General features: G+C 40.8%; 1 long non-coding RNA gene across 9 annotated transcripts in view; it reads right to left on the bottom strand.

Annotated features, from left to right (window-relative positions):
* Positions 1-27,820, bottom strand: part of LOC144930208 (uncharacterized) — a 140,508-nt gene that overhangs the window by 78,046 nt on the left and 34,642 nt on the right. For 4 of the 9 annotated variants that reach the window (XR_013635316.1, XR_013635317.1, XR_013635323.1 and 1 more), the window contains one exon: positions 5,655-5,749. This is a non-coding gene — a long non-coding RNA (uncharacterized LOC144930208). Of the gene's footprint in view, positions 1-2,301; positions 2,434-5,654; positions 5,756-11,127; positions 11,185-14,960; positions 15,121-27,820 lie in introns of those variants that run through there. The other 5 variants (XR_013635318.1, XR_013635319.1, XR_013635321.1 and 2 more) reach the window with 5 other exon arrangements.

Raw genomic sequence — 27,820 nt, 5'->3', positions numbered from 1 at the left:
GTGCAGGTGAACGAGCCTCTGATAGTGTGGCTGATGTTATTAGGCCCTGTGATGGTGTCCCCTGAATAGATATGTGGGCACAATTGGCAACAGGCTTTGTTGCAAGGATAAGTTCCTGGGTTAGTGGTTCTGTTGTGTGGTATGTGGTTGTTGGTGAGTATTTGCTTCAGGTTGCGGGGCTGTCTGTAGGCAAGGACTGGCCTGTCTCCCAAGATTTGTGAGAGTGTTGGGTCATCCTTTAGGATAGGTTGTAGATCCTTAATAATGCGTTGGAGGGGTTTTAGTTGGGGGCTGAAGGTGACGGCTAGTGGCGTTCTGTTATTTTCTTTGTTAGGCCTGTCCTGTAGTAGGTAACTTCTGGGAACTCTTCTGGCTCTATCAATCTGTTTCTTTACTTCTGCAGGTGGGTATTGTAGTTGTAAGAAAGCTTGACAGAGATCTTGTAGGTGTTTGTCTCTGTCTGAGGGGTTGGAGCAAATGCGGTTGTATCGCAGAGCTTGGCTGTAGACGATGGATCGTGTGGTGTGGTCAGGGTGAAAGCTGGAGGCATGCAGGTAGGAATAGCGGTCAGTAGGTTTCCGGTATAGGGTGGTGTTTATGTGACCATTGTTTATTAGCACTGTAGTGTCCAGGAAGTGGATCTCTTGTGTGGACTGGACCAGGCTGAGGTTGATGGTGGGATGGAAATTGTTGAAATCATGGTGGAATTCCTCAAGGGCTTCTTTTCCATGGGTCCAGATGATGAAGATGTCATCAATATAGCGCAAGTAGAGTAGGGGCTTTAGGGGACGAGAGCTTTGGAGTGGCTAAGTCATTATGCAAGGTAGCCTGTTTCCTCTTGTTTTTTCCTACCTCCCCCCCACCCAGATGTTCTGGTTTAACTTGGATTTAAACTTGAAGAGTGGTCAGTTTGGATGAGCTATTACCAGCAGGAGAGTGAGTTTGTGCGTGTATGGGGGTGGGGGGGATGTGAGAAAACCTGGATTTGTGCAGGAAATAGCCCAACTTGATTGTCATGCACATTGTGTAAAGAGTTGTCACTTTGGATGGGCTATCACCAGCAGGAGAGTGAATTTGTGTGGAGGGGTGGAGGGTGAGAAAACCTGGATTTGTGCTGGAAATGGCCCACCTGATGATCACTTTAGATAAGCTATTACCAGCAGGACAGTGGGGTGGGAGGAGGTATTGGTTCATATTCTCTGTGTATATATAAAGTCTGCTGCAGTTTCCACGATATGCATCTGATGAAGTGAGCTGTAGCTCACGAAAGCTTATGCTCTAATAAATTGGTTAGTCTCTAAGGTGCCACAAGTACGCCTTTTCTTTTTGCGAATACAGACTAACACGGCTGTTACTCTGAAACCTGTCAGTTAATATATAGGTATATAGTATAGTATATAGGTCTGTTTGTTAGCCTGGGATAGAATTTTGGGTTTGACTCTTATACTAAAATGTGTAAACAAGGGACAAAGACACTGTTATGTTGCTCCTGTCTAGTCAGCTGGAATTGTTAGTACAATGGGAACAGATAAGAGCAGTTGAAGTGTTACAGGACAGCACACTTTAAGATTGCCTCAACACCTATCTCAAGGCAAAGTCAAGCAACCAGTCAGGAGGGGCAAAGGGGCTTGTTGGTGGGGGAGGTATAAAATACTAAAAGACCAAAGAAATGCCTGTCCCTGACCAGAGAACAACCTCATACCTTACCCCTCCCATGTGGTAAAAAAGGTGTGGGATGAAGACTCCAGACCCAAAATGGAACATGACCCTAAGTTGTAAGGAGTGGGAATGTGGGCGTTCATTGCAGGTATATTTGGGCCTGCTAAGAAGGAAGAGGTGGGAATGGGGAAAATGGAGACTGGGGAATAGGGAATGGAGAATGGGGACACAGGCAAGGCTCTGCAGCATCAGAGCTGGCAAGGGGGATATGGGGTAAATGCTCTGCGGTGTCAGGGCTGGGAACGGAACACTGGGAAACACTCTGCTGGTGTGTAAAGCTATGGATACGCTTGTTTGGAACTAACCTCAATAAACATCACATTGTCTGCACTTGGGACTTCTTGTCTTTTGCTACTTGCTGTCTGCATGACAGGAACCAGGGAACTGGGAAGGTGAGGGGAATGCCCTCTAACATCAACTGTCAAGACTATAATTACACTTGTGCATTGATTATATTATTATTTTTAGTTTAAATATACGGCAACTGTTGTTACTCAATACAAATTGAACAAACCTCCCAGAAGGCCGAAGGGCCAGCTGAAGAAAAGGAAGCTGCAGTAACAATAGTTCATTCTATCTCCTGCTTGGTAGCACAAGGAGGCATGACGCTGGCTGATCAGAGTTGAATAACAAGAATTGGGGATGAAAAGAGCTACTTCAATACCATCCTCCTTGAAAAATGACCTTCTACACTCTGTTCTGTCCTTTGTCCTCCTTTCTTGAGAAAATACATAATTTGTGTAAAATAATGGATTATGCAAACTATTCATTATAAACATCACATTTTCAGGGCCTCCCTGACAACTCCCATCTTGTGAGTATGTTGTGTGGAGGTAAAAATGTCTGTTGAATGAATGACAAATCTGTCAGCGCCTTTAACCAGTGCCCTGTTTGAAATGATTAAACACATTGAGTGTTTGCTTAATCTATTTTCCTTTTTCATATACCATACTGTCTGCCTGAGGCAAACCCATCTAATAATTTTCAATAGAATAAAACCATAACTCATGACCCAATAAATTATTAAGAAACCCTATGTTATATCTGATTCATCATTCATCCTACCACAATGGCAGAAAGCCTACAGAATTCTTTAACAGTTCTTGCTTTGATAAATATTTCTATTAAAATTTATGAATACAATAGTATATATTAACACACATTTTGTTCCTGCATTATCTGTCATACTATTTTTTTCTGTCAGAAACATGTTGCATTAGGAATTTCATTGGTCTGGAAAACTCACAATCAACTCACATCATTAGTGGTTTTATATCCCCGCTCCCGCAACCTCTATGCTCAGAATCACTTTGAGAAGTGTTACAAGATGACTATTCTGGAATGATCCCTCTTTTCCCAAGCTTTCAATGAAAACTGTTAAATATTAACTGCATCCACGTAAAAAAATTAACTGTGACATATTAGAACACATTAATGGTAAGAATAAGTAAATGTCAAATAAAAAGCTACCATAATGACTGTCTTATGAAATATATTAGGACAAGATGTTGTCACAGAGGTCATGGATTCTGTGACTTTCAGAGACCTCCATGTTAGGTTCTTCAGCTTCAGTCCTGAAGCAGTGGGACCGGAGCTGTTAGCCACCAGGGGTGGGGGCTCTGGAGCTCCCAGGTGCTGCGGGCAGCGGGGGCCCCAGCGCTGTCTGCAACCTCTGTGGTGGAGGGAGCTGTTAATCCCCCCCCCCTTCCAACTGCAGTCAGCCCACCCCCCGTTATTTTTAGTAAAAGTCAGGTCACAGGTTTCCGTGAATTTTTGTTTATTGCTCTCAACCTGTCCAGGGCTTTTACTAAAAATAACCGTGACAAAATAATAACTTTTGACATGGGACATGCATTTCTTCATTTGGCCACATGGAAGTCGAAGATTTTCAAAGGTAGGAGCTATTATTAGTTTTAAAATGGGTTTTTTATTTAGCAGTAATTGGTTGGACTGTTAGCTTTTTTTTTTCCTTCCGTGTGTGTGTGTGTGTGTGTGTGTATATATATATATATATATATATATATATATATATATTACAGAAAATGCCTTTTTTCATCAAAATGAAAATTTGAACAAGTCCATATCATTGAAAAATTATTTGAAGATTGTTAAAAAACCTTCATTTTTTCACCTGCCAAAACCAGCAACTTTCAGTTTTTCAAGAAAAAAAACTTGGGGTGTGTGTGTGTGGGGGGGGGGAAATGAGAAAGGAAGTGGGATGGGGTAGTTTCCTGACCAGTTCCATTATTTATCATAGGAGTCAACTTGAGAGATTGATCAGAGACCAAGCACCCTAAACGTCTTTACTCATGCACAAAAGCACATTGGTATTTAGGGTATGAATCCAGTGTCGACTGTGCACTGCTGCCATGCTGACAAAGGGCCAAGGCACAGATGCAAGAAGCATAGACTGTAGCTGAACCCCTGAGATCCCCTGGAATTGCAATGGTAGGTTTGGGGCAGCAGGGTTGGGAGGATGGGTCTGCCTAGAATTCTGAGGAGCAACTCGAGTCCCAACAGAACAATCCTGGGGAAACTCTGTGAGAGAAACCTTAGAATTTTCACCCCTACCAACCAGCGTCCTCCCACGTCATTTTCCCTTGGAGGGAGTGTTCTATTGGTTCTCACGGTGTACTGCATCTACACAAGAAGCCTGAGGATTTAACTATTGAGGAATTATGTAATCAATGCACATTTCACTTCAAAAGAGAGACTTTCTGCAGAGAAGTATCCTCCCCTGTCTCCATCAGGTCTGGACTGTTCTAAAAGCTTGTTTTCTGGCCTCCTTTCAGCCGTAAGCCTTGTTTTCAAAACTGGTTTCATGCTTTTACATAACAGTAACAGTGTGTGTTTTAGGGAGGGTTTTAAAAATCACGGCACTTGAATGCAGATAATTCAGCTATGTCATTTACTAGAGAGCTAAGCAATAAGCTATGCCCATGTGAACTGCTGATAGCTGGTCATAAAAAATGTATAGTATTAATTGACTCTTAAGAATGTTTGGTCGTGGATATAAATAGCTAAAATGACTAGGCATTGCTGCTTATTATTACTCAATACTGAATTGTTTGGAAAGTAAATAATGTGCTTTCTTGTTTTTGTGGTTGTACATGTCTTATGAAGTAAAATTTTAATGACAAAACAAGGCTATATGATGGAAAAATTCCATCAGAAATGTAATCAGTGCTTTCAGTTGACTATACTAAGAAGCTGGTACCAATGCAGAATGGATGATTGCAGCTTTACTAAAAGCCACAACTCCTAGGGAATGAGAACTGGAGAATATACAGAATAAGTTGAGTTTTTTCTTTAGCACAGGGTGGGGAGAGATGGAAGTGAAAGTAACTTCTACTCAGTTTGAAACCTCATTGGATTGTTTTTAATTTACATAGTTTTAAAGACCTCCTGGTGGTGCCCTGTGCCCATCCAGAAGCAATGCTTCTTGTTTGCTGATGGACGGGAAGACTCAGCAGCAGCAGTAACACCAGGAGGCAGTTAAAACTCTCAATTGGTACATAATGGCACATTTAAGCCAGATGCCTTTTCTCAGGGCACATAGGCAGAGGGAAACAGAACAAATAATTGTATGTTCATGGCTGGATGTTCCCTGAATGCAATTATCTGATCAAAAGGTGACTTTCACCTGCAGTCACAGCGCAGCAGGAGTAACAAGTTACTGTAGCAGTACAGAAGAGCACTACGACACAGCAGCAGTCTCATTGCTCCAACCAGCTCCTTCCCCCACTTCTGAGGTTGTCTCATTTTCTCCTTCCCTATACCCCCAAATAAAACAACAACACAAACCTGTCTGGTATGACCCACCAAAAACCAAACATATGGTTCATGTGTAACCGCAATAAACACTGCTTGCCATTCTTTGTTTTCAGATGCATGCTGCAATATTATTTAAACAAATTAAAAATGGCCATGCTTACCTCTCCGCTGGCCTTCACTAAGCAGGAGGGGCCTGACTCTACCTTGCATGTTGTAACCTGAATGCCACCAGCACCTCCAACATGAATGATATCAGCTGAAACTCAAGAAGAGAACAGTCGGGTTTATTCCTCTAATACATGACTTTGCCATTATGAAGGCTGACAATGCAGCCTGGACTGGAGAAATATTAGCTGCAAAGTAACCAGGTGGGTACAACATGGATTGTCCAGCTTGTTATCACTGACAGTTATGATGGCTAGAAAACACTGATGTCTGGCAAAGACTAGGCAAGTGGCAAAATGGGGCTGCTGTTTAATCTGCATAATATGTTCAATTTACTGTTATCTCACCTATCTTTTGTCTATTTCTTTTGTGTTGTTTCAAGGAAACTGGGATGATGAGTTCAAATCTTAAATTCGCACAAACCAAAAATCCCTCACAAAATTTTTGGTTTGTGTCATTCCCTTCATTTTGCTTTGATAATTTTGAAATGTTTTTGTTTAGATTTCTATCTTCTTAAACTTTTTTACTCTAAAGTTACTAATATTTTGGAAACAAAGTCACTTCAACTTGAACAAAATCAAAACTTTGCAATTTGATCATGTTCAAATGGGAATTTTGACAATTTTGAAACTTTTTTCTCAAAAGATTTTTTGAGTTGGAAGATTAGTTGAAGATTAGTTGTTTTGCAAACAATTTTGGTTTCATCAAAGCAGCATTTTTTGTTAAAAAATAACAAAACCAGTTCACTGAAAAATATGCATCTAGCACAATGGGACCGGGATCCTTGATTGCACACTGAAGGTGCTACTGCAATACAAATAAATAGAATAATAATGATAATCTGGAAACGTTCTTCTGTTTGGGACATAGTAGATGAAATAGGAGGAGCTGAAGAAACCTCCTCTGTTTGCACACCCTGTACAACAGTCAGAATCAGAACAAGATTTCTGCCATCAGCATGCTAGCCATTTTACCTGCTATTTAATCAGTTGCAAAATATCTCTAAGACTGATGCCTAAATGATGACTATGTGCTACCACTGTACCTACAAAGAAAATGAGTATTTGCATGGGAAAAATCAGATACCCAACATCTGCCTGCAAATGTGGGATACACAAGTCTATTGAGTATATGTATAAAATGAATGGGTATATTGTAGCTTTTTCCAAAATACAGTTGCTCATGCTGGCATGACCAAACTATTATACTGAACAAGTGAGTGATACCCATTGGATCAGATTCTCGACCAGTATAAATCAGCATAACTCCATGGACTATCTGGCCGGTTGTGTATCTCATAGAATAAACAAAACTAGACAAAAACTCTTATTCAGTCTGCTGTTTTGTCAAAATGTTGTCCTAAGATTTTGTCTGGTTTGGACAGAATTGTTTATGTGACCACTGAATTTGTGCGGCATCCTCAATAAATGGACTGTATTACAGCTATCCTGCAAGAAATCTATGATATTCACATTCAAGAAACGTGGCAAGCAATGAAATACAGAGGACTGAATAATATTTGATTTTATACCGTATAGCCACAGCATAAACAGGAACACTAAGTTGTTGTAAAAAGAAAAGGAGTACTTGTGGCACCTTAGAGACTAACCAATTTATTAGAGCATAAGCTTTCGTGAGCTACAGCTCACTTCCTCAGATGCATATCGTGGAAACTGCAGCAGGCTTTATATATACACAGAGAATATGAAACAATACCTCCTCCCACCCCACTGTCCTGTTGTAAATATTCTCCAACACGATCTGTTAAAGGGGGTAGATTCGGATGTGAAATGGTCAGTAGAACATTCCAGCATTCTGATGACTGTGCCAGCTGCACTCCCTGGACACCATAGTGAGAAAAGGAAAGATCGTGATGGAGGAAAGGTGGGGGGTGTGGAGGAGCAAATCTCTCTACGCCGGTGGTAAAAGCTAGAGGAGCTCCTTAGAAATCCCATGTTGAGAGAGGTCAGATGCAGGGGAGAGTTGAGTCCTAGAAATACAGATGGCTGAATGAAATATATATATATATATAAGGTGTCCTTGCAAAGGTAACCTACCAGTGTTTTGCTTCATTCTAGCTCCCAGCTGCTTTAATTTGCTTATTTGTGTGATCATTCAGGAGGGTGAGGGTTTATTTGCAAGAATGTTTCCAGAATGCAAAAGCTACCTTCCCCCCGCCCCCCAACTCTGGTCTTATCCTGAGCACTGCTCTGCTGCACCAGAATTTCTGGTCAGGCACAGTCTGACACAAACAATTTAGCTCTGAAATAAGAAAAACAAACGATTAGGGAGAAATGATGTTGTTTTGTGACGTGTGTATGCGGCAGCCCACGCCATGGATAGTGATTTCTCAATCACTTTAATGGAGAGAATAGGTCACTCTATCATGATAAACCCCTACTGGTGCAAGTTTAATTTTATTTTGTATACATGTAAGGATGTTAGCAGAATGCAGAAAGGAGAGCTAGAGGCTAATATTGTTAACATCCCAAACAATAATGTAATAGGGGTACTTATGTTGGCCATACGGGTATCATAGTTAGAATGCGTGTTTGAATACCACATCACTTAGAGTTATTATATATGAAGCTTCAAGGTTGCTCTCTGTAACATTTTCTTTAGTAAAGCTTTAGTGCTTTGTGAACTTTTCAGTGTGAAGGTAGGGCTGCTTTATTCCTATGAGGTTTATCAAGCTGTGAAGGAACAGCAGAAATTAACAGAGTTACTCCTTTCATACAACAGCAAGCAATTTCTTGTTTACAAACTATGCAGCATCTTATTAAGATGGTGTTCAAAAAAATGGCACATGCAAAAACTGATGGTCTTTCAGGCCACAAAGCCTGAAATTGAAATACAGCAATACTGGTGACAAATGGAGAGGACAAAGACTAAGATTTTAGCAGGTCAATGAGTTTGTCATGAAGTTAGTTATGTTTTCTGTGTAATGCTTTTTACCTTAAGAATAAAGTAAGCTTGCTTAAAAAGAACGGTGTGGTAACATGTAGCAATCCCTTGATCAGTCTCCAAAGAGAAATCAAGCAGGTGTCTTTAGGTAGACTGTCTTTGCTGGGAGTAACACACTGAAGGCAGGGAACTGTTCAGCCTGGACTCACCGGGGTCAAAAGGAAGTGTTAGGATATAGATATTCAGGCCTGTCTGTAAAGGCCTATACTCTAAGAATTTAGGTGTATTCTTATCACTTGGCTAGTGATAGAGGTATAAAAGAAAGAATCAAAACCACTGTCTGCCAGTGTAAGGGCCTTCTCTTACTGTGACAGTTTGTGGCCCTGTGCTTAGGCTCAGGCCTTTGGCTAAGCAGCAGAGGCAGCCATAAGCTGGGAAGCGAACGGTCACATCCTCACATTCCAAACTAGTCACATTGAAATAAGGTGCTATTGGGCTGTTAGGCACTATCAGGACAGGATTGTATTCCTATCACCTCCAGAGAAAGGGAAGTGCCTAGAAAATGTAAAAGGAAACTTAGTTTGATAGCATCCTGTCTGGCAAGAACTCACTTATCAATAGCTGGGATGTGAAATCCTCACTTCTGTATTGTTTTGTCATTATAGTTCCCACTTTGCTGTTGTTTGTCTGTATAATCTCTGTCTGGTTCTGTGATTGTTCCTGTCTGCTGTATAATTAATTTTGCTGGGTGTAAACTAATTGAGGTGGTGGGATATAATTGGTTACATAATCATGTTACAATATGTTAGGATTGGTTAGTTAAATTTCAGGAAAATGATTGGTTAAGGTATAGCTAAGCAGAACTCAAGTTTTACTATATAATCTGTAGTCAATGAGGAAGTGACGGGGTGTGGGTGGGCATGTGGGTGTGTGAGATGGGAACAGGGAATGGGGGTAAGAAAATTGGAATCATGTTTTGCTAAAGGGGGAAATGGGAACAGGGAATGGGAGTAAGGAAGTTGGAATCATGTTTGGCTAAGGGTAGGAATGGGAACAGGGACACAGGTGTAAGGCTCTGTGGTGTCAGAGCTGGGAAGGAGGATACTAAGGAAGGAAACTGGAATCATGCTTGCTGGAAGTTCACCCCAATAAACATCGAATTGTTTGCACCTTTGGACTTCGGGTATTGTTGCTCTCTGTTCATGCGAGAAAGACCAGGGAAGTAAGTGGGTGAAGGAATAAGCCCCTAACAGGGAGCGATACACATGACTCTGTCCAGGACAGGCCACACCTGCTGAGCTGATAGTCGAACATCTGGGTGCCCTAACTGGGCCATTGAGAGGAAATACAGGTGCAATTGCCCAGAACTGACACACATCCCTATTCAGAAGTGTACTTAATCATGTCCTGGTTTCTCCTAATTTTTGGGTGCCTTTGGCAAAAATAAAGAGACTTTTGTTCTTTGTAGTCTGGGAACTCCACCTTCCATTCTCAAAGCACCTGAAATCCTGCTATCAGAATGGACTGCAACTTTCTCACCAGCAATTTGTTGTGGACACCAGAATGGTTCTAACATATTTCAAGGTTTCTTTCTAGAGTAGTTAGGTTACCTATGATAGGTAACCTTATCTCTTGGTTACTGCACCCAAGAGGTGGTGATGGTGTCTGAAAAAGGTAATTTGCTACAGAGGTTAAGTTATGTGATTCAAGTGAGTACCTGATGATCTGGGCTGTGTCAAGAACATCCTATAAGTCTAACTGTGGACTATTTTTCTTTGCCAACCCATCCCTAACTGTATCACTTATCAATTGTATAAATGTATAGATTATGTTTTGTACAGATGTCATTATCTAAACTAGGGTCTATCTGTTTTTAGGTCTTAGAGATATTTGGCTGAGTTCATCTTACATGATTCTAACTGACTCACTGGAGTCACACCAAGAATGAATATGACTCAGTGTTTTTCACTACATTAATACTTTTTTAAACAAGCAAGCAGACTATGTTGCTGTTGACTATTAAATTGGATGAAACATCCTATGCATATAACATGACTCTTTCTTTTGGGATGCTTGAAAATAGCAGTTGCTTATATGAGTGTCAACGAGTAAGCATAAGATTTCTTCCTCTTCCTGGTTGGAAAACAATAACTTCCCCCCATTAATATTACTTTGCCACAGAAGATAATGATGCTGTTTTAGAGACTCTGAGAATCTGCTGTTTCTCTTTGGTATGTAGCTTACTCCATGTCCTGCTCTGGGCTGGCACACACTTTACCTGATTAACAAAGAGAGATCTCACTAATACAAATTTTATTATGAATGACCAACACCTCTGTGCTGTCTGTCTCATGTTCTATTTTATCAATTCCCATAGGAGCTCAATGTGAAGATTTTGGCAAGATTAGCAAATATACCATAAGTTGTAATACCACCGATCATCCTCTTTAACGCTGTCCTTGAATATGTATTACAAATGAGTTGTATAAATGTAATGTACACACAAATGAATGTGGTACCAATTATTTAGATTGTAAGCACTAAAAATTAAAAGCTGGCTCTTACTATGTATTTGAACCCCGACCACAATGATGTTCTGATCTCCACTGGGGTCTAGAGGCACTACAGTAATAAAATAATAAATACAAATAATTAATAATAAATTGTACTAGTGCCTAATGAATGCATTTTCATTTCTAAATTTAAAAAAAAAAATGAGTGACCCAATGAAAAATAAGGTAGGGCAAGTTCATATTTCCATATGATTCTCTTTTCTTTTTACCTGAATAGACATCCTCTCCTTCAGGCAGTGCGAAGACATTTTCCCGCATCCCCTGGTTTACCCTGTCTTTACTTCCCAGTTCATTTCCACTTAAAAAAGAGGGGCACACACAAAGAAATGAAAAAGTTTGTTTGTCTTTGGATGAGCATCAGAAGTGAAATTCACCAGGTCTGTTTACTTATTTTGTGCCTAATATAGATATATTTTTATCTGACTTACATCTGCTAACCAAGCATACTAGCTGGCATGATATTTCAAGAGCAAGTGTAAATCTTGTGATGCACAGCATTAAATTTATTATGTCAGTTATTCTATTAAATATAAATAATCTTTATCTTATTAGTGAGTTTCCAATAGCATTTTGTCAGTCCTGCTAAATGACAAATCATAATCTGTGTTTTAGGAAAAATAAATAAATTGCAGCATCATAAATAGGGCTCTGAGTTATTTATTACAAATATTGTCCTAGAATAAATATCCTTTAAACCTGGGAAAAGTGAAAGAAAAAGTAAATGATCATGCTTAAAAATAATCATGCCAGTTTAATAAATGTTACCGTTCAAAAACAGGATAAAATAAGCCCTTCAAGTGCTTTCCGAAATTCTGCACAGAGCAATATTTGGACTATATTTCATTTATAAGCACATACAGTCATGAAGTGTCTCATTTTGCATGTCAACTGCTACTTTTCTACCCACACTTCATTACTTTCGCCATATAATGTCACTTTTATGATTTTGCTCAACGCAATAGCTATGGTCTGAAGATAACGGAAAATTGTGGTTTCTACCTCTGCTAATTATACTTTTGGCTTTGAAAACAGATAGTGATGTTTTACTATAATGTTCAATTCAATAATTTTTATATTGAAAATATCTAAGCCACACACACATATATATACGCACACAATATTTATTTATACATGGCCACACACACAGTGTATGCACAATATTTATTTATATACTTAACTTCTTCTTTAAGCCAAGGGAGATGATCATTTTCAAACTGCATTAGTCTCATTTATCTCTATGATGTCTTTAATGTAATAAGATGTTGCAGCAACATTACTGTCTCCTGCAGGCCTGTATCAGCCTTTAGCTACTCAGGCGCATTATTAGATTGTCAACATAATTCAGACAGCTCATAAAAAGAGAGCCAAACCACTGGCTCCAGCCCTTTGTAAATGTATTTGCTTGTTGTAATAGCTTTAAATTTATTGAGTGTTCTGAGGTTTTTTTGTATACGGAGGCTACTTGGAGAATGATGTTTGTAGCTGCTACAAATAATAATAAAAAAGAACTTAACCCTAATGCTTGTTATAGGTGCATGTTATATATTTTGTGTATCATCTAATAGTAAATGAAGGAGGGAAAAAAAGCGGCAAAATATTCTGAACAATTGTTTGATTAAGAAACATTCCCACTGATCAAAAGAAGATAGTGAACATAAGCCTAATCTGATGTAGCACAGAATAGCTTAATTTGATCGCATTTGACCTACTCTTATTTACCCCACCTGTAACTGTATGTTATTGTCTTCCAAATTTTAAAGGAACATGTCCTAAACTATGTTACTCAACTAAGAAAAGGATGTATTTTAGCTATTCCTGGAGAAACCCTGGACCCACTGAATGCCACAGGAATTTTGACATTGGTTTCAGTAGGGTGAGGATTTCACCCCTTTTTCTTTTCTGATTAAGTGTTAAAACAAAAACAACATTAAAAAAATCAAGCCAGATTTTGGCTTTGAATCGAGTTCAAGAAGGCAGACTTTTAGCAAACTCAAAATTGATAGATAAGATACCATGGAAAGCAAGTCTAAGGGAAAAAAAGAGTTCAGAGTTGGCACTTTTTTAAAGACACACATTATTAAGGGCACAAGAGAAAACTATCCTACATACAAAAAAGATAGGAAGTATAGTACGAGACCACCCTGGCTTAACCAGGAGATCTTCAATGACCGAAACTTAAAAAAAAGTCATACAAAAAGTAGAAACTCGGTGAAATTACAAAGGATTAATATATTAAAAAAAACAAAAACAAAAAACCACAAGCATGTAGGGACAAAACTAGAAAGGCAAAGGAACAAAACAAGAATAAACTAGCTAGGGACATAAAGTGTAGCAAGAAAACATTTTACAAATACATTAGAAGCAAGAGGAAAAGCAAGGACAGGGTAAGCCCTCAATGAGGAGGGAAAGACAATAAAAGAAAATATAGCAATGGCCAAAGTCTTAAATGTCTCATTTGTTTCAGTTTTCTCCCAAAAGGTTAGCAATGATTGGATGACTAACATAGTGAACATCAGCATAAATGCGGTAGGATCTGAGGGTAAAATAGAAAATGAACAAGTTAAAAAATGACAAGCTAGGCTATTGCTTAGAGCTCTCCTGTTGGTTTAATTACTCCAGCCTGTGCAATGCCTCTCCCATTGACATAGCACTGTCCACACCAGTGCTTAAATTGGCATAAGTTACATCAAGCGGGGGGATTAATTCATACCCAAGCGACATAACTTATGTTGACTCAAGTTGTAGTATAGCCATAGCCTTAGATGGTTTCAGGTTGGCAGGGATGAAATACATCCTAGAATACTTAAGGAACTGGTAGAGCCATTAGAAATTATATTTGAGAACTTGTGGAGGAGGGAAGAGATCCTAGAGAAATGGAAAAGGGCAAATATAGTACCTAGCATTAAAAAAAAAAAGGAATAAGAACTCCTCAGGAAATTATAGACCAGTCAGTTTAACTTCAGTACCAGAAAGATACTGGAGCAAATAATCATTTTGTAAGAATCTAGAAGATGGGGGATAAGTAACAGACAACATGGATTTGTCAAGAACAAGTCACGTCAAATGAAGCTAATAGCCTTCTTTGACAGCATAAGAAGCTTTATGGATGGGGGGACACAATCGATGTGCTATATCTCTACATTAGTAAGGCTTTTGATACTGTCTCACATGACCTTCTCATAAGCAAATTGGGACAATATAGCCTTGATCAGTGGGTCTCAACCAGGAGTATGTGTACCCCTTGGGGTGAACAGAGGTCTTCCAGGGGGTACATCAACTCATGTAGATATTTGCCTAGTTTTACAACAAGCTACATAAAAAGCACTAGTGGGGGTTGGGAAGCAGTGATGCCTTGGGGAAGGCATGGAGTGTGGGTGTAGCCCGGGGGGGGGGGGGGGCGAGAATACCCTCGAGCACAATAGAAAGTTGGCACCTATGGGTGGAGCCCTTAACTGCAGCAGGAAAAACTTCTGGCAGTGGGACACTACACTGCAAAAAAATAGCAGTGTAGTTGTCAGAGGCACTGCCTGGGTGTGTAGAGAGCTGTGTAGGGTATTCAACCCTAAGATTTTTGCATGTCTGTACTGTATGCACCTCAGCCGTGCCTCACCAGCTACACTGCTAATTATACTCATGCTAGCAGGGTTTGCAGTGTCTGTGCTCTACACACTGCCACAAGTATGGACAGATTTCAAGTTGTACTCATCAATTCCTTCTACGTAACAAAGGTAAAGAAAGAAATCACCAGACGCCAAAGGCAACAAAGGGCATGGAAACAGGAATTATATATATATGTAAAACTTAAAAATAAAGACCTACCTCAGGATGGACTAGACCACATTGTAGATCTCATCCAAGTTGTGATAAATAGAGCTACCTTCTGCAATATCTGTAGGATACTGTATTGTATTACGTGTATGAATGGTTTACATATCGTTGTGTCCATGGATTGTATGCCCGCCATGAGGGAGGGTTACCACAGTTCCTTCAGGAAGTGAAAACAGTAGGAGATTATTGGTTATAACACCTCCAGAGAGGTACTACCACCTTCCGAGGCTCTCATATTCTGGTTCAAACTGGATTCTACAGAGCCAACAGACAAAGAAAGACTTTGGGATAAATATCCCGAGCTTAAACTGATTCAGGGCCTCCCTTCTGGTTCCTGATTGAAAAACAGATATGAACTTGGAAAAAGTAATTTGTGGCATTTGACACCTACCAGAGCTCAATCTTGGAGTTTGGGGTTACCTTTGGTAAATGTGTTAGCATGTGGGTAGGTTCTTTCATTGTTTTTAATCTGCTTTTCTTTGTAATGTTTTTAGTTTAAGAATAAATGTGCTTGCTTAGAAAAAGCCATGTAGTAACCTGTAACTGCTGGTAATACACTGGTCATAGCCCTTGGAGAGAAAAGAAAGTACATGTGCTGGTCTTTTAGGAGGATGATCTTGCCAGGGATATTTCAGTGTAGATCAGGGGATTGTGGAGCCTCAAAACCTCCAGTGAGAAGGGAGTGAGATGCAGCTCTCCACCAGGAGAGGTGATGGATGGGCGCTGGAAACCTTTAAGTGAGCGACCTTAAGGGAACAGTAAGGGGGACATACAGGTACAATTGTCTCAAAACTGTGACATGTCAATATCATTTTTGTTTTGCAGAAAAGGTCTTTCCCCTCCCCAAAGTGACCTCAACTCCTGAAAAGAGTCCTAGTAAAACTACTGAAGTATAAAATGAAAAGAGCTAGACATAGGCAACAGAAGGAAAGTCTTCCTCTGGTTAGTATCTTTGAATCAGCCCAATGCAGAAAACTCCACTCATTTTCAAACAGCTCATTCATATTAATTTGCTATACACATGTACATACACTATTTTTTCATACACCTCTATCACAATGTTGATAAAGCACAACATATTTATTGTCAGTTTTGTTAATCAATACAATTTATGGGATTGGATGAGTTTTTGAAAGTGAGTGAGTACTTTAGAGATGGATTAATAATGTGGATGTATTATATATTTCTTACAGATGCATACAAATTATTCACCAATCTCTGAAATACTCATTCACCTTCAAAAACTCATCTAGTTCCAAAAACTAGGGGTGAGTTGCTCAATCATAGGACATAATTGAGTAGATACTCAAAATCCATCTAGCTTCAGCATCTGGAACTGAAGTGTGTGGGGCTAGTTTCAACAGAAGATGAATGTACACAGAATCTTAAAAACAGCAAGCAGGAGTTAAGTACAACTGGCTAAAACAAAGCAGAATCCCATTTCAAGAGTTGGAGTCTTTTTTTCTGTTGATGTGTTTCCCTGGATCTTCCGAATACTGTCATGTAATCCAGAACTTCTGATTCCTGCTACAATAGTGGAGTGTGTCAAGATGCTCTACCAATGGGGTGAGGAACAGGTGAACACATCAAGAATTTTATCTGAATATATTTTCAAAGAAAAATTGAATGGTTTAACTGAGTTTGTGCCCCTTCAGGTTCATTTTTGCATGCATTCTAGCAAACAGGTTCATTGGAAAGGAAAATGGGAAACGTATATTTTAAATGAACATTAAATAATCATTCATCCAGCATGACCTATGCTATTTAGTTGTGGCTTTATCTCCCACGAATGATGCAGCCATCCTAAACTCATGGTGACAAAACTTTCACACTAATACTCTTTCTCTCTCTCAAATAGTGACAAAAGTGTATGTTTACCCCAGCTATCAGAGAAATAAAAACATCTGGAGTTATTATTAATTCAAAAAGGCCCAGATTTAGCAAGATATTTAATCACATGGGTAGTCCTGTTGACTTGATGGGACTACTCACATGCTTAAAGTTGGACACAAGCTTAAATATTTGGCTGACTCAGGGCCTATTTGAGAAGATTCCATTAACCTGGTCCTTAGCTCACTGGGTAGAGGTCTATATTCTCAAAGCTGAACAAGAGGAGTTTTCTTTCTGATGGAGAATATGTGGAGACTTAGCTGGTCAGTGTGGAGTCTATCATATGTCACCCACCATAAGGCATGGGTTTGTGTGTGTGCATGTGTGGTTGTTGTTGTTGTTTTCAAAGAGTATATTAAGAATTCCTGGATTTTTTTTTTTTTAAAGAAGCCTTCTGGAAGGCTAGATCCCCAGCTTTTAGAAACTGACATACCTCCACTGAAGTCCAAGTTGTTATGTTGATTTACAACAGCTGTGGATCAGACCCTTGAATTTTTCCTGCATTTTACTAATGACATTTTTCTATGAAGCAGTCTTCTAATGCTGTAGTCATGACTACAAGTGAGTGATTAATTCCCAGCAAATAATATTCTTGATTAATTCAGCCTTTTTCCACTGCTGAAGTGTTCATAGGCAGATAGTGAATTCCCTCAGTATATTAATTATTCAACTGTTTTCAGTTTTTCAGTTAGCACTGTTGTACTTACATGGTTGTCTTTCCTGGGTTAACAGCAACAAAACAGATTGATCATTTTGGCCATTTTAGGTGCCAAACCTGCAATTAGAGCTAAGCAGATCAAATTGCTTTACAGTGTGAGACTTTGGGGGCAGAGACCATTTCTTTTAAATTTCTGTAAAGTATCATGCAAACATATGGTGCTATGATAAATAAGATTTATGGGACAGACAACAAGAAGAAGGTAATATCTTTCAATGGATCCATTTCTGTTGGTGGAAAGTCAAGCTCTCCTCTGTGCAGTTCAAAAGATTGGCTCTTCCACCACCGGAAGTGGGTCCATTAAAACAGTGGCTCTCAACCTATCCAGACTACTGTACCCCTTTCCAGAGTCTGATTTGTCTTGCATACACCAAGTTTCACCTCACTTAAAAACTACTTATTTACAAAATCATACATAAAAATACAAAAGTGTTACAGCACACTTTATTACTGGAAAAGTGCTTACTGTCTCATTTTTACCATGTAATTATAAAATACAATATTTATATTCCAATTGATTTACTTACATTTCAGTGTATAGTATATAAAGCTGTATAAACAAGTCATTGTCTATATGAAATTATCGTTTGTGGTGACTTTGCTAGAGCTTTTAATGTAGCCTGTTGTAAAACTAGGCAAATATCTAGATGAGTTAATGTACCCCCTGGAAGACTTCGGTGTATGCGTACCCCTGGTTGAGAACCACAGCATTAAAAGATATTAGCTCACGCAATTCTCTCTATCATATCCTAGGATAAGGATGGTTACAACAACACTGCAAACAAATAGACAATTACTTTTTCTCTAAAAAGCTTGTGGTATAGTGGATTATCATCCTATCAATTTTATGAGAAACTATGATCCTGCATAGAGCAACTCACTTTGTTTCTTTTGATTCTGTTACGTCATCTGACATTTATCCATGACTTTGGCTGCTCAGGTTAATGTAAGCATATAAAAGTTCCATTGTGGTCAACTTTTGCATCTGCCTGAATCCATGGTGATTTTTGTCTTGAAAGTGTTTTAGTAAAAGGTAAAAAGCATGTGTACTGAGGACAATTATGATTCATACATTTTACATTATCACCAAAACAAGAAACACCATCAGTGTTAACAATAATAAGCTTCTTTCAAGGGCCAATAGCAGCAGAACAACTTGAACATCTCTTCCTCTCAATAGCAGATATTTTAGCAAGACATTATATTTATCTGGGAATAGCATGAACCAAGAAAATAATACTAGGAAAAAGAGGCAAAACCTATTAGGTAACACGATTTTATGTATTGCTCCCACTAAAAGCAATACAATGTTTATAGGATGTTAATTCAAACTTGAATGTTTACTTCATTAAATACAATTATCCAGATTCAATAGCATGACAGAGAAAACACTGGCCAATGCCATTTTCCCATCAGAGTGATATGGGTCTGAATTCAACAGTTTGGACTTGTGGGGCAACAGTAAACTAGTATGTGCCCTTGAAAAAAAACCTGGATTTTGGTTCATATGCCATGGAGTACTACATGGAATGTGCACAAAGTAATATAGGGTAAGGGCAGGGAAAATTGCAATGCTGCCCAGTATTGGTACTTTCATGGGCTGGCATTTCTGGCACTCGGTGAGGAAAATGTCTATCAGCTCACTGTCTTTGGCTGCTTAGTAGTTTAAAGAAAAGGAGGACTTGTGGCACCTTAGAGTCTAACCAATTTATTAGAGCATAAGCTTTCGTGAGCTACAGCTCACTTCTTCAGATGCATATCGTGGAAACTGCAGCAGGCTTTATATATACACAGAAAGTGTATACAGTAGTTTAAGTGATGCGGTTTTACCAGAGGGGCACTTCCATCAAACAAAAGTTGAAGCTTCCCACTCTTTATGAAACTGCATTGATGTAGTGCCAATAATTCCAAGCTATAATTGTTTTCATGTCACTGGTGCAATTAAGATGAGTGTCCTGACTTTCAGCCAGAAAATTGTTCCTTTATCAGTAGCAGATAGGAGAGGTACTGGGAGTATTGTGGGTAAAACTGAAAAGGGTGAAAACAGTCTATTCATTACATATAATCATATTTTACCATTTAGGACCTGATGGCAGAGATGGAATGCAGTCTGAAGAGAGAATAGGTGAGAATAATACAGACACATAACTTCATATCAGAGATGGAAGTCTGCTTGATTAAAGATTTTTGTCGATAATGCAGACTTATTGCAGGAAGAGGTGCCATGTGACAGTGCCTAGGATGTTGCCAGTTGGTGAGATTTTTAAAATATCATTTCTAAATAAAAGTTTGACCTTCACATTTCTGCAGTGCGAAGCAAACTTCAAAGCACATACCACAGAAAGACCGGACTCCTGCGGGAGATGTCAAAGCCTTCTCATGAAGTCTTTAAAACTTTCCATGAGAAATAAGGCACACATTCTTCACACTGTGGATGAACAGATATTGAAACAAACCACCCAGGAAAATAGTGGATTCTCTGTTTCTGGAGTCTTCACATCAAGACTAGATGGAAGATCTGCTTTAGCCAAACATGGGTTATAGGGCTCAATATAGGAGTAACTGGGTGAAATTTTTTCTTCTGCCTGTTTTATACAGGCAGTTAGATTAAATGGTCTAACAGTCCCTAATAGACTTAAACTCTAAGAATTTATGAAAGAGAAAATTCACAATGCTGTGTGTCAGGTTTTTTTTTACTTAAGGAGACAATGAGATTTTTCTTGCTATCTTCCCCTGCTTGCATCAGCACTGCTCTCAGGCTTGTGTCAGATGCCTTGGTGCACAGACCAAACCATGGGATCCTTGTAATCCAATGCACCACTATGCCCGTTGCCATTTGGCACCAAGAGTTCCCTGGTGGTCCAGCTAGGGCACCCACTTCTAGCTCCCCAGGCATCGCCTCTCTTGAGCACAGAACCACATCTCAGTTCCTCCTGACTGGAGTTTTTCCAGACTGACAGTTCCATGCTTACACTGCGTGTTCCCCAGCAAGTCAGACTGTCTAAGCAGGCCTGTGTCTACACTTTGCTTTCACTCCAGAGGCTTTCAACAGCATAACTGCCCACAGTTAAGTTACCATGCAACTCTTTAATTCCCTTAAGAATAAATGGGGCTTGGAAAAACAATCAAAGAACCTAGAGGCATGCTAACACCCTCATGTCCAAAAAGGACTCTGGGAGGTAATCCTTCAAACCCCACAAGGCTATTTCTGTGGTTACCATATTCATGACAGCTGTTAGCTCAGAACAAGTATTCCCAGGAATCTGAGAGTCACTCCTTTATACAGTTTGGGTGTTTGATGCCGGGACTCTGGGGATGAGTAATCATTAGACAATCTCCCTCTCCTTAGGGCATGGATTTAAAGGGCTGGTTTTTTGCGTAAACTGGAGGCTGGGGGTGGGATATTTGCATTCAAATAGTTATTTCTCGGAAAATCCACTTCATGCCTATTGTCCAAAAAGATGATTCTTGGCTTCCACATTGATCCAAGGACTATATTCAACGTCCAGGGCCACAATCACTGTTCCCTCTAAGCTGTGCGCCTGTGCGAGCACACACAGATTCTAAACCCCGCACACATGGCGAAACACCACGTGCACAAAAATTTGCACAGAAGCACAACAGTTTGCACAGAAGAAATTTTTGCACACACAGCCTTTCAAAAATTAGAGGGAACATTGGCCACAGTGATACATAACATTTCCATTTAATACAATGGACTCCAAAGATACTTAAACTTAATTCAATTAGATATTCCAAAGATATTGCAGGGACTTGGCATATCTGTCACAATACTATCAAAAGCCAAGAAAAATTAGAATAGCTGTTAGCTAATGATGGGCGGCAATAGAATTAAAGACTATTGATGGCCTGAATAGCAAAAAAATTAGCAAGAGATGAGTCTGAATGAGAAGTCTACTTCTGAACATTCCCAAATGTCGAAGAAGTGTAGCTCTGGGTTCATACATGAACTGCACAACTTGGACTCTTTAATTTGAAGGCCTACTTCCAAATGCAGTTATAGTAGACATTTGGGCAACCTTTGAATTGAATATATTTGCTACAGTAGAAATAAGGAAATGTCCGCAAATGACATTGCAATAGCTAGAGAGTCCTGCCAACTAATACATCCATTATGGGCAACCAATAAGAGGCAAGGACTGAGGATATGTCTACACTGTGATTAAAAGACTTTCAGCTGACCCAAGCACATAAGATTCAGGCTGGGCGGGCTAACAATAGCAGTGTAGACATTCAGGCTTCAGCTGGACCCCTGGCTCTGAGATCCGCCCCACTCTCAGGGTTAGGGTGGCCACTGACACATCCCCAGAATGCAGGACATCCCCGTCCCCACAGGTGTGACCCTTGCTCCTCCTAGCATGACCCTCCCTGCATCAGCCTGTTCCTGCCTATGTCACTCTGCATGGAGGCACTGCTCCCCATTCTGGCCCCCAGCATCTTTCTGCATCCACAGTCTCCTCTGACTATCTCCTCTCAATTTCACTGGACAAAACCAAGTTGGGTGCTAAGTCACTACCAGACAGGGACATTGCTGCACAAATCTAGGACTGTCCAGCTTTAAATCAGATGAATGGCCTTCCTGCTTAGGGTCTCAGAGCCTGAGCCCAAACATCCACACTACTATTTTATAGCCTTGTAGTCTAAGTCTCATGAGCCCACGTCAACCACACCTAGGCCACAGGTCTTTTATCGCAGTGTAGCCATAAGCTTACTGTTGACTGTTACTGCTTATGGAGCTTAAATTTATTTCTAGCATCCATTTTCAGTCTACTGGGATGTGTGTGCAAAAGAAGCATTATGTTTACAGCGTAGAAAACCTGTTGTTTTTTTTTTAAACCAGTTAGCAGTCTGAGATTTCCTGACTGGGTAAAGGCAGCTATAAAAGAGGTTTTTCGCTTAAAAAATGGAGCCACAAGATCATGGCTGCAGTGTAGTATATTTCGAAGGCTGGACTGTATTTGTGTGGTATCCATTCACTGATTGCCCACATATGTGGACTAATATCTCAGCACTGATAGGCCAAACCACTTTGTTCTGTCCTCTTGTCTTGTTGCTCATTTCTGCAGCTTGAAATCATGCTATTTCCTAGTAGACTCAGAGTATGTGATTGAATCCCTGTCTGAGAATTGTGAAATGACTGTAAGGGCTTGTCTACACTGGCAACGTTAAAGCGCTCTAAAAAGCCCACCTCCATGAGGGGTGTAGCTCCCAGCGCCTCCCAGCACTGTGTACACTGGCTACACGGTGCTTTACAGCGCTGAAACTTGCTGCACTCAAGGGGGTGTTTTTTCACACCCCTGAATGAGAAAGTTGCAGCGCTGTAAAGTGCCAGTGTAGACAATAGAGCCTTAGCTGCTACAGGAACAGATTTTGTTTAAATATAGGGTTACATTTCAAATTAGGAGACTGGTTTTAGTTTAATTTTACAAGGCATCATCACAGTTGCACATGGGTGCATAGATATCACAGTGATGTACACTTTATAAAGATGTACCACCACATAGGTATCGGGAGTAGTTAGTAGCAGTAGTTAGTAGTTATTTTAATTGTAGAAACAGTATGTGTGAGGGGAAGAGAGAGAGAGAGAGAGACTCTTAGGAAATCAACACAAACACTACTGCTAGGCAGGTTTTCACACCATTGAAACACCAGAACACTTTGACTCTTTTATTGGCAGCTCCTGCAGAGAAACCTGGGAATGAACAGACAGAGATCAAGTTACTCTGTCAAAAAAACTTGTTTCTATAGATCAGGGTTTGAGAGGTTGGGAGGCAGCGTGGGGATATTCGTAGACTCTGGAATGTGCTGCAGGTAGACAGTGAAACACTTTCCAGCCCCATTCAACCTGTTACCAGCACTAACTGCCAGCTAGCTTTAGACTTTAACTGGAGCCTGAAGGGGCAGCGTGCAGCTGCATTTTCACCGAAAGAAGGTTAAAGAGTCACAGTTCTTTCCCTGCTGGCATCCCCTTTCACATTTTCTTCCAGGGGAAAGTGATCTGCTATAGCCTTTTACTTGGTGCAGATTTTTTCCCACCCCATTCTGGCTCACTGTTGCTGATCAAAGTGTTGGGTGGGCAGAGCTATGGCCCTGCCTACTCCCCATTGTTCCCTAAACCCTCTCCATCCACCTGCTCACCTTGGGAGTGAGGGGAAGGAAGTAACAGATAAGTAGTTCCTGCTCTCCTTCAATGCCTGAACCCAAGGTCCAAAAGGTCACTGAGAGGAGATGTTGGGGGGGGGGGGGGCAGGAGTTCCTTCTCCTTACACTCTTGCATGGCTACATTAGATCAGTGATGAGTTGGCCAGAAATTCACTAAAAAGGTTAACAAAAATTAAATGAACTATCCATTTCACATGAAAGAAATAATAATAATTTTGGACCATTTGCCTCCTATTAATCCAGACAAAATTATTTTGATTAGATGATCAAGTGTTTAAGAAAGATATCAAATGGAGTCAATAGTGAGAGTGTTAATCATATTCCAATTCTAATTTTAAAGAATTCAACCTAAAACAAAAGTTGCTTTTCATTTTTGTGAGAGTGTATGAGCACTTCTGAAATACATACAATTTCATCTGGACATGAATTTGGCATGATACTTTGAAGTGCCTTTTCAGCTTTCTTGCCAAATTCTGCTTCAGGTGGAGCTATGGTAGATGTAAGTTTTTCTATCCTAAGATGTAGAAATTGCCCTGGTTGGCTGAAACGGGTGAAGAACGAACTAGGTAATAACGCAAAAACAAGTTAAGGGCCAGATGTGCAACTGGTGTTAATTAATTCACTCCATTGATTTCAGTGGAGTTTGGCCAATTTACATGTGTTAAGGATCTGGACCTGTGGCCAGACTGCCATCTCCCAAGCACCCTCATGACCATTACGGCTTTGCAGCAGCACTACCTCAGTTTTCCCTCCTCAGAACTTTTTAAATAAGCTCCAAACAATCAACAAGTACGAGACAAAATTCTACTTCTGGGGGGGGTCTACTTTATTTGGAGGTCTCCTTCCAAAATAAACTCAAAATAAAGTCTCTTCCCTCCACTCCCCAGCTGGATCCAGTTCCTCCTAGCTTTCTAGTTCTGTCACTTTCTCTTTCTCAGAGAGGATTCCCACAGCTTTTATTTTCAGATCTGTTTTAATCTTAAGCAGATACAGCCTGTGACACTGCACCCCCATATTCTTCAGAATCATGTCATAATAATATCACTATGGCATAATTATGATGCATTTTGTACAAGATGGGTCATGAGCGGTCTATTTTTCGATTTGTTGAATATGATTATCCTATTTCTATGCATGTATCATGTTTGTATCTGAAGTTATGAATATTGACCATGCATCTGTATTTCACATGTAGTCACACCTGGGTGACACTCACTAGGCAAGATATTTCCAGTCTAAATAGCTGGTTGTGAAGGCCCATTCTGAGTAATGGGCCATTACGGAAAACAATAGGCCTGAGGAGAATCCCCCACCTGGTGAGCTTTCCTGTGGATGTTTTGACCAGCCTGTAAGTAATGGCTGCTATGACTTTGCAAGGGCACGTGACCAGTGCAAATGACTCTGGACTCCATTTTGGAGGCCTGTATTTTTCCACAAATTGGGCTGGGAACTGTTTTTAGAACAAAGGGTTCCTGCCATATGTTAAAGCTATATAAGGCAGGGAGTTGCATCACCTGTTGTTCCTTACTCCCCACAGGACTCCTGGAAACACCTGAGGAACAAATACTGAACTGGGGGAAGTGCTGGACCCAGGCTAAAGGGATTTCTATATTGTGTATGAGAACCTGGGGATCCCAAGCTGCAAAGCAAATTCAGTTTGTCCCTTAAGAATCTATACGCCTGCTTGTATCATCAGCCAAGGTGATAATTTGCTAATTCATATCCTATCTTTCTAGTATTTTAGGCTTAGTTTGTGGATTTGTTTATTTACTAGGTAATCTAATAAATAAGTAAATAAATCTAGATCTGTTTGCTATCAATTATAATCACTTTAAATCTATCTTTTTGTAGTTAATAAACTTGTTTATATTTTAACCTAAACCAGTGTGCCTTTAAGTGAAGTGTCTGGGGAAATACCTCATCTTGGAAATCACAAGCGTGCATATTCTTCTCCACGCTAGGGTTGCCAGATGTTCAGTTTAGACCAGCATGCCCAGTAAAAAAGGGACCCTGGCAGCACTGGTCAGCACCACTGACTGGGCCATTAAAAGTCCATTCAGCAGCCGAGAGGGGCTAAGGCAGGCTCCCTGCCTTCCATGGCTCTGTGCAGCTCCCAGAAGCAGCGGTATGTCCCCACTCCAGGTCCTACATGTAGGGGCAACCAGGAGGCTCCGCATGCTGCCCCTGCCCCAAGAGTCACCCCCTGCAGCTCCCATTGGCCAGGAAGCAGCGCAAATGGGAGTTGCGGGGGCAGCACGCAGAGACCCCTGGCCATGCCTCCGCAGAGGAGCCGGGGGAGGAATGCCACTGCTTCTTGCAGCTGCTTCAGTAAGCACCACCTGGAGCCTGCACCCCTCACCCAACACCCTGCCCTAGCCTGGAGCCCCCTCATTTCTGTCTCCACCCCAGACCCAACACCCAGAGCCCAGAGACTGTACCCCCTCTCATATGCTGAACCCTTCAGCTCCACCCTCAAGCCCTGAGCCCCCTCCTGCACCACAAACCTCTCATCCCTGGCCCGACCCCAGAGCCCTGCACCCCCAGCCGGAGCCCTCACTCTCTCTCACATCCCAACCCGCTGCCTCAGCCCAGAGCCCCTCCTGCACCCTGAACTCCTCATTTCTGTTTAGCCCTAGAGCCTGCACACCCAGCCAGAGGCTTCACCCCCTCCCACACACCAACCCCCTGAGCCAGCCAGGTGAAAATGAGCGAGTGAGTGAGGGTGGGAAGAGGGAGTGACAGAGTGGATGGGATGGAGTGCTTGGGGACTTGGCCTTGGAGAAGGGGTGAGGAATGGGTGGGGCCTCAAAGGAGGGGCAGGCAGGGGGCGGGGAAAGAGTGTTTTGTTTTGTGTGAGTAGAAAGTTAGCAACCCTACTCCACATTGAGGGAGGGGCAGACAAATAAATGATCTTACACCATACAGATCTCTGTGCCGTGCAAGAGGATGTAATTTTGAATTTAAACTCCAGGGGGGAGGGGTGCATGCCTGAGGAGCTGGGAAAGTGGTTGGGGCCTGCTTTTTGTGCTTTGGCAGCTTAGGTAAAGCACTCTCAGGTAGCTCAGTTTGGTGTATGGCGCCACTTAAGGTTATTTTGGGTGATAAGGCCTGGGTGAGGCTGGCTGTGTCTCCAACCAAGGAAGCAGTGGTCAGAGGGGCACAGTGGTTTCTCACAGCTCCCAAACTGCATCCCAGTGTTGACAATCCACCACACAGCCTTCCCTTAGCTTCCCTCAGTTGACCTCCTTCATCTTTGTCTTATTCCTTCCCAGACTGAGAGACTATCACAGGCAGCCATCATTCCCCTCTTGGTGTCTCTTCCACTCCTGAGTAAGTGTGCCACACAGGAGCCTTCTCACTCCAGGTCCTGTCCTTATCTACCCCAGGCCTGATTGGGTCACCTGATCCTCTTCTTTCTACCCAGGGGGAAGGAGAGTTGGCCACATCACAGGTGACAGGACCCAAATTTCTTCTGAAGTTCGAACAAATTTTGGTTAACTTAGCTTTTCCACATGTCTGAAACTGATTGGATTTACTGGGCAGAGAAATGAAAATATTGTGGCCACATTTAAATGTTATAAGTGGCATGGATTCTTTTTTAGCACCCCAACTGTATTTAAATACTGTGAGAAAATGCACTGAATTTCACTTCTGACTTACAGTTAAGGAACCCTGAATATCTTTTATGAAAATATTGACCAAATTGGTTCAGAAATGGCTGAATATGCTTTGGAAAAGTACCTAAGTATTTAGATGTTTGTACAAATTTAAAACTTTCAATCTTTTTATTATGAATTGTAGTTATTATTTATTTGTATTCTGGTGGTGGCTAGAAGGACCCAAACCAGAACTGTGCACCCCATGGTGCTGGACACTGTACAAATTTCCCTGAAGACCTCAATATTTAAGTCAGATTTGGGGAGTAAAGGGATGTAACATATACATACAGCTATTAGGAGGATGGATGGCAAATATATTAATTCCTTTTTAGAATACACATGCATCTTTCTCACTCTCTCCCCCCACACACACACACGACGGTGGGAGCAGGGAGAGGAGGAAGGGA

The sequence above is a fragment of the Lepidochelys kempii genome, chromosome 2 (assembly GCF_965140285.1).
Source record: "Lepidochelys kempii isolate rLepKem1 chromosome 2, rLepKem1.hap1, whole genome shotgun sequence".
Classification (NCBI taxonomy): Eukaryota; Metazoa; Chordata; order Testudines; family Cheloniidae; genus Lepidochelys; species Lepidochelys kempii.
The sequence above is the reverse complement of the archived record's forward strand: the minus strand, read 5'-3'. Positions and strand labels throughout refer to the sequence as shown.